At 38.0% G+C, this 16102-nt stretch overlaps 1 protein-coding gene across 12 annotated transcripts in view; it reads right to left on the bottom strand.

The window, feature by feature from the left end:
* LOC133532197 (tight junction protein ZO-3-like) overlaps nt 1–16102 on the bottom strand; it is a 156817-nt gene that overhangs the window by 85849 nt on the left and 54866 nt on the right. The gene's annotated exons all lie outside the window — the stretch shown is intronic.

The raw sequence follows: 16102 nt of genomic DNA, 5'->3' as shown, positions 1-16102 counted from the left end.
GGTAGTCGTTCAAGAAATACAGCTCCGTATTCGTATTATGATGTGTCCATAATAACTTAAGGTCCTGTAGCGTATAAGGCTGTTTAAATAGTTGTAAATAGGGTTTGCACGACGGATCTGAAAATGAATGGGATGATCCGTGGATCCGGATAATTTCATACATTTCAGATCCGGATTGCAAACCCTAGATGTAAATGAAATGTTATACATGAATACCTCGCAAGTTGTGTCTTTTATCGAATTAAGTTATCGACTCGATATTTTAGCATCAGTGTCGCAATTCTTTGCGATAGCGTAATTGTTGACTAAAAGATTGTTATCGGTCACAAGTTTCGTGTAATAAATATACATAGAGTAAATAGGGACAAAATCACATTTTATTTTTTGTCCTTATTCACCTCATCCATGCCTATTCACCTCGGTTGAGGGTACTAGATAGCAACGTCCACCGTAACTAGCTTGTAAGACGTTACGATACGAATACAATCAAATATCAATACCCCGCGCTAAGAGCCAAGCCAACTCACGATACAACGTCGTCTCACGTTGCGGCGTTGTATGGCATTTCACGAGCAAGCGTGAGCTAGTAACATTGAATTGGTATTATATCTCAAGGTTTTTACGTTTCAGAATAGGCTCTTATTAGGAATTAGGCGTTGTCTTCATATTGTTAAAAATAGAAAGAGGGTAAATTAGTATTTTTTTCAGTGGGTATTTTCTAAATGTGGTTTGAGGACTACAATACTAGTAGGTATGTAGGTAGAAAAACTGCTCGCTTGCATGCCAAACTGGATGCTATTCACAATAACAAAATATGCGTTGGTTAAGAGCAATTCCTAGCTGAGCAACTTTTCAAATCTCGAATATTTGAAGCTGTTTCTGTCGCGCTGCGGTGGGCGGGAGTGCGTGCGTGCGAAAATAATCCAAAAAAAATCAAAACATAGCGTCACAGATATTTATGATATTGATCTTATTTGAAAAAAACATTGGTCTAAGTTAAAAATCCAGGGAGGAAACAGTTGAGAGCGTTTGTATGGAAAAATCGCAAAAAGGAATTACTTTTAAGTAATAAAAGATTTCTGCCTAGTGCCCTCATCGCATCACCTACCCGACCTATTACCAACCCAATATCAATTTAATGCAAAGAAAGCTACCCGCTACCACCCCGCTACCTGATCCCGAGAAAAGTTCTGGGTTCGGATTTGTTAAAAAACCGATCGTGAAGGAATGCACATTCCTCGGGCCCACGGGCCCCGTGACGCACAAAGGGACCGACGCTAATGTGATTATGAATGAACTTTTTCCTTTTTTACTCGTAAATGATGGTCTATGGCGCTACGTCGACAATGTATGGATGTGGATATAAAACATACTTATATGTAGCGATGGCGGTGGTTTTGTGTCAGAAATTGTTAGGCTTGCGTTTGAGATGAGCTTTAAAACGCGCTGAAGTGCTCAAGGATAGTAATTTTAATTAGTACATTACGATACAAGTGCGAAAAATGGGAAATTCGCAACGAGAGGCGTGGTGATAAAGTAAACCACGGCCAAAGGGAGTGTTTTAAATCGACATGAGTTGCGAATTACCTATTCGCACATGTCTCGTACAACGTTTTACAGTACATACCTATGGTATATGACCCTTTAATTTTTCGACATAGTTACACAATGTGCTAGTGCGGTAAAGTAAAATATATACTGTAAAAAGTATTTTGTGACTTATTACAGGTCTTGAATTTTGGAAACCGGCGTCCTTTTTAAGGAAACTGTCTTTTTCCTGATCACTTATCCAAATTCAGGGAAATTGCGATATTCAAGTACCCGAATATCGCGTAGCAAGTATAACGTCCATCAAGTCTGATTGTGAAGTTTCTCCAGATTTTTTTGAAGAATTTGGTTCAAGTATATCCTACGTTAGATATTGTTTATGAATGTTTCTATTGAGGTTAATGTGGAGAAGACCGGAATATAAATTTATTTGTATACGTACGTCGCTAAAACACAGTCAAAAAGAAGAGCTTAACTTTTATTTAAACAAAATATTGTTTATGATAGCGAATCGAAAGTCCCACTAACATCACCTACATATATGAGGACTTGATTTGTCTACCCAGTTTCTTCTCTGGGCTTGTAATTAGCCAATGAGTTGATTATGTATCCTGTCGCGTATTTTCTGTTAAGCTCTAACAACTTATTTTAAGTTACAATATAGTGAATTCTTCTAACTATTCAAAGCAATGTAGCTCTTACTGTACTTGGTATAATGACGATTTTTCTTTAGTATTTCAATGCTTAAACTATTCAGTGTGTCCTATTCGTATGCAGTGGAGTCTACGGTGTCTATTTTGAATAGTTGACACATCGCATTTAAAGCAGTAACCGTCCGTAACTTCCTTTTGTGGCGATGAAAGGTTTCAATGGCTATTTTAGAAGCAGTCTAGACGATGACAACCCTTAACGAGCGACGAAGGGCTATCCCATTTTACCTGTTTGTTTACAATACATTTTATAACTTCTCTAGTTTCAAGAGCAGGCATACGGGTGGGCCAAGTGTGGTTGTTTATATCATTTATCGATGTTGATAATCAATAGTGAAGAGCATGTGACAGAAATTGACATAAAATTTATACGTACACAATCGTAAAGGACTGAAATGGTTACTACTCGCTACTCAGATGTACGACCCGTACAACTACTATCAAGTAAATATAACTGATATAGCATTATGTCATGTATATATTACAATGCCATCTTTACTCGCTTAAAATTACGCAGTAAAGTACAGTAGGAACTTTTAATTTTAGTTCAAAAAATTATTGGAATAAAGCTATCAAACACATTTTACTTTTCTTTCAATCCCTTTTCAATTTTTTCATTCTAAAATTGCAAATGTCAAACATCGCCTTTAAGTAAATGTTTTGTTACTAGCCCACATTCCCATTTCCGAGAACCACACCCAAGGGCACATGTCCAGGCCCAGACAATGGACAGCCTTGTGTGGGGTCCAAAAACGTGTAGGCGGTGCCAAGGGACCCATATGCGTACGCTATAGGTACTTACAAGGATTATGGCATGGAGTGCGGTCTAGCTGCCAAATATTAGAATTGAATTGATAATTTTTAATTTAATTGATATTTATAATTTAATTGATAACTTTGTTGGTTTAATCTAATTAATATTTTTTTATTTCATTTAATTAATTTATATGTAAGTAGATATTTTAATTATTTGTTGTATTTGCAATATGGATATCTGATCCGAATTAAAGCATTTTATTTATTTCTTAGAATGTTTGCTGGCCCCTGTATGCGGCTGTTTCCACAATAACCCATATAAATAAAATAAGTTAGCCTTTAGGAGGCATGTGGAGTGGTAATTTCTCAATACAAACGTACTCGACTCTTTCGTACGTGGGTTTTGACTCTAGAGCAATGATTTGAAACAACTTCTTATTATCAATATCTGCGTCGAACTGTTCTACTTTTTAGGGTTCCGTACCCAAAGGGTCCAACGGGACCCTATTACTAAGACTCCGCTGTCCATGCGTCCGTCCGTCCGTCTGTCACCAGGCTGTAGCTCATGAACCGTGATAGTTAGCCAGTTTAAAATTCTACAGATTATGTATTTCTGTTGCCGCTATAACAACAAATACTAAAAACAGAATAAAATAAATATTTCTTTCCAATCTCGAGGTTCTCATCCAATCACCGAAGTTAAGCAACGTCGGGCGGGGTCAGTACTTGGATGGGTGATCATTTTTATAGTCCGACTCGCACTTGGCCGGTTTTTTTTAAAGAGTATAGCGCTTCAAACCTTCTCAAAATTGCCTAATTGACTAGGCCGCAAAGAAAAGTTTATACTAGTAATGTTACGTCAAGAGATAAAAACCATAACATAAAATTCCTGATTTACATACGTACCTCCTCCTCGAAAATTATATACTTAATGATCATTGACGTAGATAATAATTGATCTACATTTTGATCAATGGCTTTAGCCACTTTGTGTGGTCCGTACAACCTATCACGATTTAATCCTGTGGAACCTTATCAAACTTAATTAACCAGCCAGTCTAAGGAAAGTTACTTTATATAAATCTCTTGGCTTAATATGATAAGGGTCTATATTCTATAGTAAGTAGATTGGTTGAGTATTGTTGTTTGATTTGATGAGAGCGAGTTGATAGACGTTATGGGGGCGTATAATATTAGAGGCCTTATTAGGAAAATGCCAAGGATGAAATTGGGTTCTTTTCTTATACTGATTGACCTAGTAATAGTACCTATCTAATATTATGAGCAGCATAGCTACATACTCGTAGTTTAGTAGAGAGCAATGTGGGCCGTAATTTCGTGTACGGACGGATACATACTTCACTTTACTTGTCCCTGATTAACATTAGGTATGTCTGACTAACTAATAAAGTAAGGAAATGAGGAGTTGCCTGCACTAGAAATTTTGTTTATGCTTGTCAGTATAAAATGGAGCAGTAAACTATGTACAAAAGCATCTTTAAACGTTGTTCATTTTGTTGACAAATCATAAAAGGGTGTCAAAATTACCTTCGCGCACTTACCGAGGAGCACGCGAGTGTATTTCAGTCTTACATACACCCGAGTTTCATTTCAATCGCTTACCAAGCTCGGGCGAGTTGAAAGCTCGAGACAACCAGTATAAGTGTATTCTCTTAGTTGTTATGGATCTAGAGGTCGAGTTAAAGTGGATGGTCCGAAAACCCACACTGCCCCGCGCTTGTGTAACCATTGAGAATACACGACCGGCGTCGATGAATCATCGACCATTGACTCTGAGTACGATTCTCGATTGTTTAGTTAATGCAACTTCCCTAATGCATTCACACAAGTCATTATTTTCCAACGAATAAAGTTTGAAATCCAATAGCCGGATAGTTGTAAAGTGCGCGGTCCGGTTCTGGCCATTCATGTGACGAAATGTAGTTTTCGCTAATTGTTTCGTTTAGAAATGCTCCAGTTTCAGAGGCTGGTGGCGAAATCGTTTAATCTTTGCTTTAACAATGTTGAATATAGGAACAAGTTGATAATAATTAGGAACAAACACGTAAGCTTAAAAAGGATTTCTTAATGCTGGTACAAGATCCAAGATTATTTCCAAAGTCTGCGTGGGTATATTTCGTCTGTTTTGCGCCGAACACACAAAAAGAATACATTCAAAATATCTGCTGGCTAGGTGTCTCTGCCTACCTACTATCCTACTTCATATTTTAAATTTGGAAGTCTGTTTAGATATTTTCGGATAGGTTATGGTGTGGTCTTAATCAATCCTAACTTTAATCTAATTATTACATAGGTTCTTATTATTATTCAGAAGGAATATAAAATTATGTCAACACAGACATTAATTTCGACATGTGGTTTGTACGTTATACCTAACATAACCTTATGACGTATACATATCTACAATATTTTTTGCATTTAGGCACTGGTTTAAGTTCACTGAACTCAACAGCATTACACTGAAAGGGTGTTTCTTCCCGATTGATCACGATAAACATTATTCCGTCCGTCTTAACACTTTGCTTTATTGTTATGTTCACACGCTTTTAAGGAGATTTGCTTATTCGCAGATGTTCTTGGCTGTATATTTACGTGAAACAATATGTTAGTAGATATACTAGTATACATCTACAACATGTGTGAAAGGAGAATGGGCAATTTGTCCCATGGATGTATACTGTTGAGACATATCTCGTTTGAAAGGGTTTACTCTTAGCATTATTTTATTGTATGACACCAACTTTGGATAACGTGCAGGGACTGAGCAATTTAAAAAAAAGAGTGGCGAATATAAGCTGTTGTTTTACGAAGTACTTGTTACGTAGCCGGTTGTTAGGTGTTTTGTATGAAAGAATATGAGAAATTCTAGATTTCTGTTTACCACTACTTACGTTTAAGTACGTACAGGGCTGGAATTAGTTGATATAACATATGCTTGAATTAAAAATACTGCTATTAAACACTGAAACTTGCTTGTATACTCAAGCCATATATATCATTTATAAGACATTTTTATAAGGTATTTTAATATATATATACTTGCACTCAAATGCTTGCAGGGGCGGTAATAAAACGAGTTTTTTCGTTAATTAATTGTGGTAAATGCCGCTTTGTTTGTTCTACCTGGCACTAGATGGAGCCTTGGTAGCAGTTTGGGTAATTTTTACTATTGGTATATACAATTGAGTCATATCCTATTTGGAAGGTCTTCAATTAAGCATTAATTACTTATATGACACCAAAGACCGAAAGTGTCCAGGGAAGATGATATTAATAATTTTGATCATGCGCTGCGGCGTAAACTGGAACTAAAAAATGTCATTCATATAGAGTTACTTTTGTAACCATTTACATCACTTTGCATGCCTGAAATATAATGAAAAAGTAATTTATATATTTTTTTAAATTATTACTGCTCAATAAATGGCACTAAACTACTTAATTATGATTTTTCAAATCCTCTCTAGTACTGACATCTTGCGTGCAATAGGAGAACCGAATGAGCGGCAAATGCTGGATCCGTATAGTCGCTTATAAACGCTAAAAATGTCACCGAAGAATAAGTTTGTTTAATTCGGAACTTTGACAATAAAACGAGTGGTTACCTTGAACTAGTAAGTTTCGTCTATTTATCTCTCTTGCTCTTACATATTCGAGTGATAAAGGTAGAAAAAGCATTACATTTTTTAAAGTTCGCGTTATGTCCCGCTAGAAACGTTATATAAACTTATTATTAAACATGAAATAAGATTCCTAAGCAATAAGTAGGTAAGTAAATGTATTTATGGAGTAGTTGGAGTACCATAATTAGCAGCAAGAAAATAAATCTAAGTTTATATGTTACGATAAAATAAATCGTAAAAAGGTACTATGTACATACTTGTTTTGTCTCTCTGCAGGAAAATTGTGTAAAAGTGAAACATTTGAGATTGCGTCGCGGTTCAAAGCAACGTTTCCTTCGTTTGCCATATGAAGCAGGATTAAATTGTGTAGTTTTAAGTTCTCATGTAAGTGAATTGTCAAATTCTTAGTGAGAATAAAGAATCTTAAACCTAAAATTAACGCAGTGAATACAATAAAAGCATCAGCGCGACTCTTAACTGCTTGCCAAGCTAAGATAGTAGCTGTATTTCGTTCCATTATATATACATATGAAATAAAAACTTTTGAATACATTTAACACCTTTATTTCATATAAATTGAAAAATAACTGACGGCATACATTTTCTTCACGGTCGCACAAATATTAGCAGGATAAGTCGACAAGTTAATTTAAAGCAAGCATTGGTGAATAGGTGCATCCAGATCCAGATAAGAGAATGCATGGTTATTGCGCCAATCTCGGACCATTTGCGATTGGTTTGCTAAGGGCACCGCTAGCTGGTGCGGATGCACAGAGCACTTATACATACCTTATTAAATAAAAACTTTTGAATACATTTAACATCTTTATTTCATATAAATTGAAAAATAAGTGACAGCATAGATTTTCTTCACGGTCGCACAAATATTATCAGGACGAGTCGACAAGTTACTTTAAAGCAAGCATTGGTGAATAGGTGCATCCAGATCCAGATAAGGGAATGCATGGTTATTGCGCCAATCTCGGACCATTTGCGATTAGTTTGCTAGCTGAAGCGGGTTAACGAAAAACAGTAACTGGCGACGCTAGCTGGCGCGGACGCGTGCGACGAATTTTACCTACAAAGGCACCCGCGCGCGTGCACCCGCTCCGTGCACTCGCGCCAGCTAGCAAACGCCCTTAACCTTTTGAACGCCAAGAATACCTTAAGGCGTCGTAACTAGCTATGCTCAAAGCGTCATAAATACATTATAGCTGATATAGCCGCTGTCAGAGTAACCTTCACACTTTCAAGTAAGGTTTAGGGCATAGGGCGTCCGCAACGTCGCGCGTGTGCATGGAGCGGGCGTGCGGCTTAGAGCTCGTTCCCACTATGTCGGATGTCGTGGCGATTTTTAATCGTGTGTCGTTGCCGCTGTTCTCACTATGTCGGATGTCGGATCCGGATTTCAATCGGGTGTCGGCGGTATTGTTCCCACTAGTCGTCTGTCGTGCACGATCGCAGCTGGCGTGTATTTTTCGAGTGGGTAGCGAGGCTTAGTACAAGATGAACGTCGACGAAATGTTTGTGGTTTTGTATTATTTGCGAAAGAAACGATTAGAGGCAGTTAAAAAAAGGAGATATTGGGTACACCCAATTCTCAGGGAAAGATTTACCTTATGAATATTTCAGAATTTGATAGCTGATTTAAGAAGCGATCACAACGACGCGGCAGCGACGCGCGGGTGTGTGAGGGGGTGCCGCGCGGGTGTGTGAGGGGGTGCCGCGCGGGCGGCGCGGGCGAAATCGTTCCGACATCCGACAAAATGTGAACAGCGCTATATTCACTCGTACGCGAGCGAGACACGACACGATTTTTTTCCGGGCTGGGAGGGCTGGCAAAACGCACGACATTTTATGTCGTATCCGACACAAAATCGTTGTCGGACAAGTGTGAACAGCTTCATATAAAATGTTCTGCCAGTGGAACGTACGATTAAAAATCGCCACGATATCCGACATAGTGGGAACGAGCTCTTACAGTATGAGCAACGCTAACTGGCGCGGACGCGTGCGACTGATTTTACTTACAAAGGCACCTGCGCGTGTTTGCCCGCTCCGTGCACTAGCGCCAGCTAGCAAACGCCCTTAACCTTTTGAACGTCAAGAACACCTAAAGGCGCCGTCACTAGACATGATTTAAGGGCCATGAACACATTAATGATTATAGCTGTTATAATCGCTGTCAAAGTCCCTAATGTAATACTCATGCACTTTCAAGCTCACTTGCGCCCGTGACCTTGGCATGTGAGTAATGTTTTTGTTATGGCGTTCAAAGGGTAAAATATCAATGTCGTAATGCGTCGCTAGCGCGTTATTTTCGAATCGCACCCGTGCTCCCGTGTTGGACTGCACACGCGGTGTACACTTCTTGTTATTGTAACCGTTTGTGCGCCTAGATAACACAAGTACACATACACAACTCGCAAAATGCTCGCGTGCTCTTGTTTATATGTAAAGTACGTCTTCTAGGGCCGTGGATTGGACCCACGCGACCAGCGGGGCGGTGAGCGGCATACATTGGTCGCAATGCAAGCTGTAAAGCTAGTGCAGTGCATGAGGGACGCGCGGCTTTCTCTCACCACATCTTTAGGTGTTCTTGCCGTTCAAAAGGCTAAAAGCACCTAATGAGGTGGCTTTACATTAGCTAGATGCCGGCCCACACGCCGATCCGGTGTGCAGGCTAAGGAAATCGCTATGTAGGCCAATTCGAAAGTGCAACTGACATTAAACCAATTTTAGAATAATATTGGAATGATACCAGTTAGCTGTCATTCGTGTGTTCATTTCGCACTTATACGCATGTATTTGTGCGAGCGAGACGCCCGCAACTAACTGATATGATTCCAATATTACTCTAATATCGGTGTGCACGCCCCTTATTATTCATAAGCAAGGTAAGATTGAACCACTATAGAAGGCAGCGAAGAGGCCGGCAATGGAACTGGTAGCGTTTGATGGAGTCAGTTTTCTGTCAAATGCAAGTTCAAATTGGCCTGACTGTCTCACTCGTACACCGGAGTAGCGTTTCATATAAGCGTACTTTGTTATATCCAATCGACCCGCTCTATTCAGTAGGTTTCATTATCTCGATCCATCAGTTAAGTAACAATCTCTTCAATCTGGTGGATCGAGATGGTGGATCCTACTGGACAGATGGAACCTATGGATAGGAAAACGTTATGCTCAACAATTTGGTAGCAGAAGCGATGTGATTTTTTAAAATCGCGACTGTGTCGTTGACATAATATATCTGAGGACGGGCCTTACGGGCAATAAGAATGGGGCCAGTACAGCGGTGTTACGCACACGAGTTTGAGCCAATCGTGCAGTCTAACGCCACAAGTACCACAACGTGATTGGTTGATGAGTTCGCATTATGCACGCGATTGATCGCATCTAGTTGCGTTAGACAGCACGATTGGCTCGAATTTGTGAATGACACAACTGAACTAGCACTATCGTTATTGCCCCTAAGGTCGGTCCTTAGATATATGGTAAGCGTCAGGATGGCGGTGGACCTCAGCGAATTTCAAAGAAATATTTATAAACATATTGTACCTTCTGTGTACCTCAGTGTACCTTTAATATAAACCAGTGTACCTTTCCCCAAAACGAGATATTTTACAAAACGGTCCACCCGCCAACCTGACGTCAGGATGGCGGGTGGACCTATGAAATCTTGCATTATACCGCACTAAAAGTATGCAGTTATATTGTGCATGAGCTTAGCCTAGCTTGTTTTGGGGAGAGGTACACCGGTTTCTATTTCTATTTACAGAGGTACACTGAAGGTACAGTCACCATCATATATATCGGAGCGGCCAAGGTACCCACGAATATCTGAACATGCCTCTACTGTCAAGAGGTTAGAGTGCGTGTTTAGAGATCTTTGAGCACCTCGGCCACTCCGATATATCTGATGGCGACTGTACCATATAACTGCATACTTTTAGTGCGGTATAATGCAAGATTTCATAGGTCCAACCGCAGTCAGAATGGCGGGTGGACTTTTTCTTAAATATCTCGTTTTGGGTTAGGTACACAGAAGGTACAGTATGTTTATAAATACTTACTTACTGCTATGGCGCAGCGACCCGAAGTGGATCTTGGCCTCCGACACCAAAGACCGCCATGCTTCTCTGTCCAAAACCGTTTCCATCTAGTCGACGGCGCCGAGTTCGCTAAGGTCTTTTTGCATTTCATCTCTCCAGCGGGACCTACCTAGGACGTCTAGACGGTCTTCGGCCATTTGGAACTTCAGAGTACGCCCTCCAGGCTGCACGATCCTCACCCATCTGGACTACGTGCCTGAGTCATCGGAGTCTGGCAGCGCGAAAAATCCTAGGACTCACACGTGGAGAGGATGGAACCTGGAGACTCCACAGGAATCAGGAGATTGAAGATCTGGTGTCCGAGCCGGACGTCATTGGATGTTTATAAATATTTCTTTGAAATTCGCTGAGGTCCACCCGCCATCTAGACGCCAGATGTCAATGCCGAGTGCGACCGCCCTTAAAGCGTGAGAGTCAGAATCGCGGGTGTACCTAAATAAAATCAAATGAAAAGCATACCATATTTTTGTACCTAATTTGTACTATTTAGTACCTCGTTTAAAAAAATTTGTACCTCACGGTACGTAATGTTATGATCAAAAAACAGGTCACCCGCCATCCTGACAGTCAGAATGGCGGGTGTACTTTATTACGCTATGTTCCCGTGGTTATTGATAAATTCTATAAAAGCCAAATTTTTGTACCTTTTTTGTACCTTCATATTCAATTATAATATGAGTCATTTTATTTGTTCTTTCCAAGTTTTACTCATTTTATATTTTGCTTGCTATTACAATTTTGCAGGCGTTATAATTTTTCAAGTTATCGATTTAATTTTTAAGAAAAAACGCTAAGGTACAATTATTTTTATTACGCCAGGATTTAGTACCTTTAATGTTTAATCTGTTAAGTTCAAATAACTCAGATTTCTTTGAATTAGCGCCTAGCCTTTTTTAACGCTAAGGTACAATTATTTTTATTACGCCAGGATTTAGTACCTTTAATGTTTAATCTTTTAAGTTCTAATAGCTCAGAAAATCATGTCTTAAAAATGATTTTTCTTAGGAAGATTTCTTTGAATTGGCGCCTAGCCTTTTTTAAGACATGATTTACTGAGTTATTTAAACTTAACAGATTAAACATTAAAGGTACTAAATCCTGGCGTAATCAAAATAATTGTACATTAGCGGTTTTCTTAAAAATGAAATCGATAATTTGAAAAATTATAACGCCTGCAAAATTGTAATAGCAAGCAAAATATAAAATGAGTAAAACTTGGAAACCAAAAATAAAATGACTCGTATTATAATTGAATATGAAGGTACAAAAAAGGTACAAAAATTTGGCTTTTATAGAATTTATCAATAACCACGGGAACATAGCGTAAGAAAGTACACCCGCCATTCTGACTGTCAGGATGGCGGGTGACCTGTTTTTTGGTGATAACTTTAAGTACCGTGAGGTACAATTTTTTTTAAAGGAGGTACTAAATAGTACAAATTAGGTACAAAAATATGGTATGGTTTTCATTTAATTTCATTTAGGTACACCCGCCATTCTGACTCTCACCTTAAAGCGGTGTATTATCTCTAGTCTCTCCAATATGTTCTCCTGGTGGGTCCACGGGGTTTATTTAGCGGGTCTACGTGTACCTAATTATTTTTACCATGGGCCGACCATAAACACGATTCTATTTTGAAAACGTTGCCCGCGTAGCTACTTCAGTCTTAGGCGGTATATACTCTACACCACGTTCACAAAAGATTGATATTTTAGGTAAAAACTCACATTTCGCTATATTTGTCCATAGTAAATACTAATTCAAAAACTACTGTAGGGCCTAAAATCTTCTGTGATAGTAATGTAGAAATAAATACTGTTGACAGGCGGTCAACGGTATTTAGTACAATAATTACACTGAAACAATTCGTATAGAATACAGAACCTATGAATAATATATATCTAGAGAATCTAACTTTAATGCAATAATATAATTGAACAAAAGAAATACATTAGTACGAGTAGTACGATCAACCTATATGTCTATTTTTAATAGTCTTAATGTTCGTGTATCGGTTCTGTATTCTATGGCCATTAATTATGCTTTATTTTTCAACTTTCTTTGACTACACACAAGTACACATTATATTTGCTTTTTTCTTGAACTTTATCTTGCCCATGTTCGATTCTTCTTATGTCGATGCATCCTCATTATTTCCGTATGGTTTCTGAAAATACAATAACAGTTTTTGTATTGTTTTCTAATACCTATGTTTGAAGTCGGTTTCCTATTTTTAAGAGAAGTTTTTTTTTATGTAAGTACCGTCAAGTGGGGTAAATTAGAGCAGATGGGATACCTATCGACAATTATGTCAATAAACAGTTTTACGTTCCATCAAGAATTGAGAGGTTGCCTCAATTCCTCATGGAACCCATGATGTAAGCTAGACCTTTACACAAATATTCCTTAAACCTCGTTAAGCAAGTAGCTTCTTTACAAACATAACAAAGAAGACAAATCGTCTAGCGTGAAATACGCATCGTTAAAGAGTTATTTTCTGGTCCTGATCAGAAGTTCCACTTCTTCAAATAGCACTTTTTTGAATGGCAATGCCTGGTCTGTTGATGAAACTAAAAAACGCCTATAAGATTTGGGGAGTTCCCTTAATTCCTCGTAGTTTTGTCAAAAATAGGACCATCTTGGAACTATATACCCACTTTCAAACGATAACTAATTTTCAACATTGGTTCAGAAAGTTTTTGAAGTCGGTTAAAAAGTAGTATCTTTACAATACTTTCCTTTTACTAAGAAGGGATGACTACTACAATTTGCTTACTAAGTAAGTACTTACTTACTATTAGTATCAGATTGGAGTCGACTCGAGAGTCGATAAAATGGGCGTCGCCACCCTTTCCGGGTGGGGGGATTTCACCGCATGAAAAAGAGACACATATAGTGAGTTCTTACTGTTCTACCAAACTACATATATAAAGTAGTCGTACTTTTTGAGTCAAATTAGTTTAATTCTAAAGGTGCGACGTAATGGCCTGAAGCCCGCTCTTAGCATACCTAGTTATACTATTTGATGGATATTGGTGTCAATTTATAATACGTTTAATTATTCATTGTCTTTACCTAATTATCTTTACCTTTTGCCGACCGGTTTGGCCTAGTGGGTAGTGACCCTGCTTATGAAGTATGAAGCCGATGGTCCCGAGTTTGAATCGCGTAAGCTTTGTGTGATGAATACAGGTATTTGTTCCTAAGGCAAGCGTGTTTTCTATGTATATACGTAAATATATATTTATCTAAATAAGTATGTTTAACGTCGCCTAGTACCCATAGTACAAGCTTTGATTAGTTTGGGGCCAATCTGTGTAAGATTGTCCCTACCTATTTATTTATTTATTACCTAAGGTAACCTACATTAGGTAATGAAAGCATTTTATTTTTGTAAGGGTAACAGTTTTGTTGGGATATAAAATGGTTAATGATAAAAACTAATACTTTTACCAGCATTTTAACTTTATATTCATGTATTCGAAACCTATACATTTATGACAATAACTTTTGCAAGACGATAAGATTTTTTATTCACAGTAACTTGTCCGTATTCGAACTGTCTGGCTACCCGGCTGGCCGTGACTGTGTACCCGGATTTTATACTCTGAAACTGGAACTAGTGACAAATAAGAGTCGATTGATGTTTTTTTTAAAGACACTTATACTTAAATAGAATTACTTACCTATGTTTAATTAAAAGAAAGACTACTTATACATAATAATCCTTACAGTTTTAACCTATTTAACCTACCTACCTACCTACTTTTAATAGTAGCAGTTCGGTTCACTTAGTAGAAATACCTGTTCTAAGAATAATGAAAAAGAAAGAAGAGTAATAAAAATAAAGAATCTGGAAGTCGTTGAGGTGTTCCGTTCTTCATCAGCAATTCTACTTCAACAAATGTCACTTTATTGAGTAAAAATGCTTGTAATATTGATGAAAATCCTAAAATGACTATATGTATGCCTATCCTATACAATATGAGAAGCTCCTTCGGTTTCTCGTAGAACCTATCATCAGAACTGGACCTTGACACAAATGTTCCTTAAAAGCCTTACATGCTATAAACGAAATAAAATAAAAAACACGCCTAAGGTAAAATACTTGTCGTTGAAGAGTTCCATTTTGCTCAATATCAGCAGTTTCACTTCATCAAATGTCACTTGTTCAAATAAAAAAAACTTGATATGTTGACGAAAATCCTCAATTCCTCCCAATTGTGAATTCAAATCCTCATTGAATCCATCATCATAACTGGACCTTGACACAAATGTTTCCTAAGAACCTAGCTTGCTACAAACTTAACAAAGAATAAGAATCGCGCGCGTTGAAGAGTTCCGTTCTGGTCAATATCACTAACTTGTTTAAATAAAAATGCTTGATATGTTGACGAGAATCCAAACATTACTGTATGTATTGTATGCCTATAAGATTTGAGGAATTTCTTCGATTTCTCATGGAACCCATCCTCAGAACTAGACCTTATGACACAAATGTCTTCAAGAACTTTACTTGCTACAAAATAAACAAATAAAACATATCGCGCGCGAATTGGCGAGTTCCATTTTGGCCAGCATCAGCTGTTGTATTTCGTCAAATGTCACTTTTTAATAAAAATGCTTGATATGTAAATAAAAATCCAGAAATTATAAGATGTCAGGAATTCCCTCGATTATTTATGAAACCCATCATCAGAACTGAACATTGATATAAATACACCTTAAGAACGTTACTCGCTACAAGCTTAATAAACAATACAAAACGCGTGCGTTAAAAAGTTCCGTTCTGGACAACATCAGCAGTTCCACTTGATCAAATATAACTTTTTTTTAAATAAAACACCTAGAGATATTGATGAAAAAAAAAACTATATGTATTTCTATAAGGTTTGAGGTGTCCATCATCAGACCTAGACACTAGACACTGGTGTCTAGCACAGATATTTCTTAAGAACCTTACTTTCTACAAACTTAAAAGTTCCGAGGAATTGTTCGGATTAATCTCTGCCGCCTCTTTCCGTCACCGCTTTACGCTACATCATTTATATCTTCACCACTTAGATGGTTGGCAATCCTCAACTGTGCATTTCTCTAGAAACTTCCTGCCTCATACAGCTAAACTATGAAATGATCTGTCGCATGCGGTATTTCCGGCCCAATACGATCTTTCAAACTTTAAGGAAAGAGCGTGTTCCTATCTTAAATGCCGGCACCGCACTTACAATCCCTATGGTGTAACAGATGTCCATGGCCAGCGGTAATTGCTTACCATCAGTTGATTCGTCTGCTAGTTTGCCTCTTATATCACAACAAACAAAAAAAGAA

Source organism: Cydia pomonella, chromosome 2 (genome assembly GCF_033807575.1).
Source record: "Cydia pomonella isolate Wapato2018A chromosome 2, ilCydPomo1, whole genome shotgun sequence".
NCBI lineage: Eukaryota > Metazoa > Arthropoda > Insecta > Lepidoptera > Tortricidae > Cydia > Cydia pomonella.
Note: the sequence above shows the minus strand (reverse complement) of the source record. Positions and strands in the feature narration are given on the sequence as shown.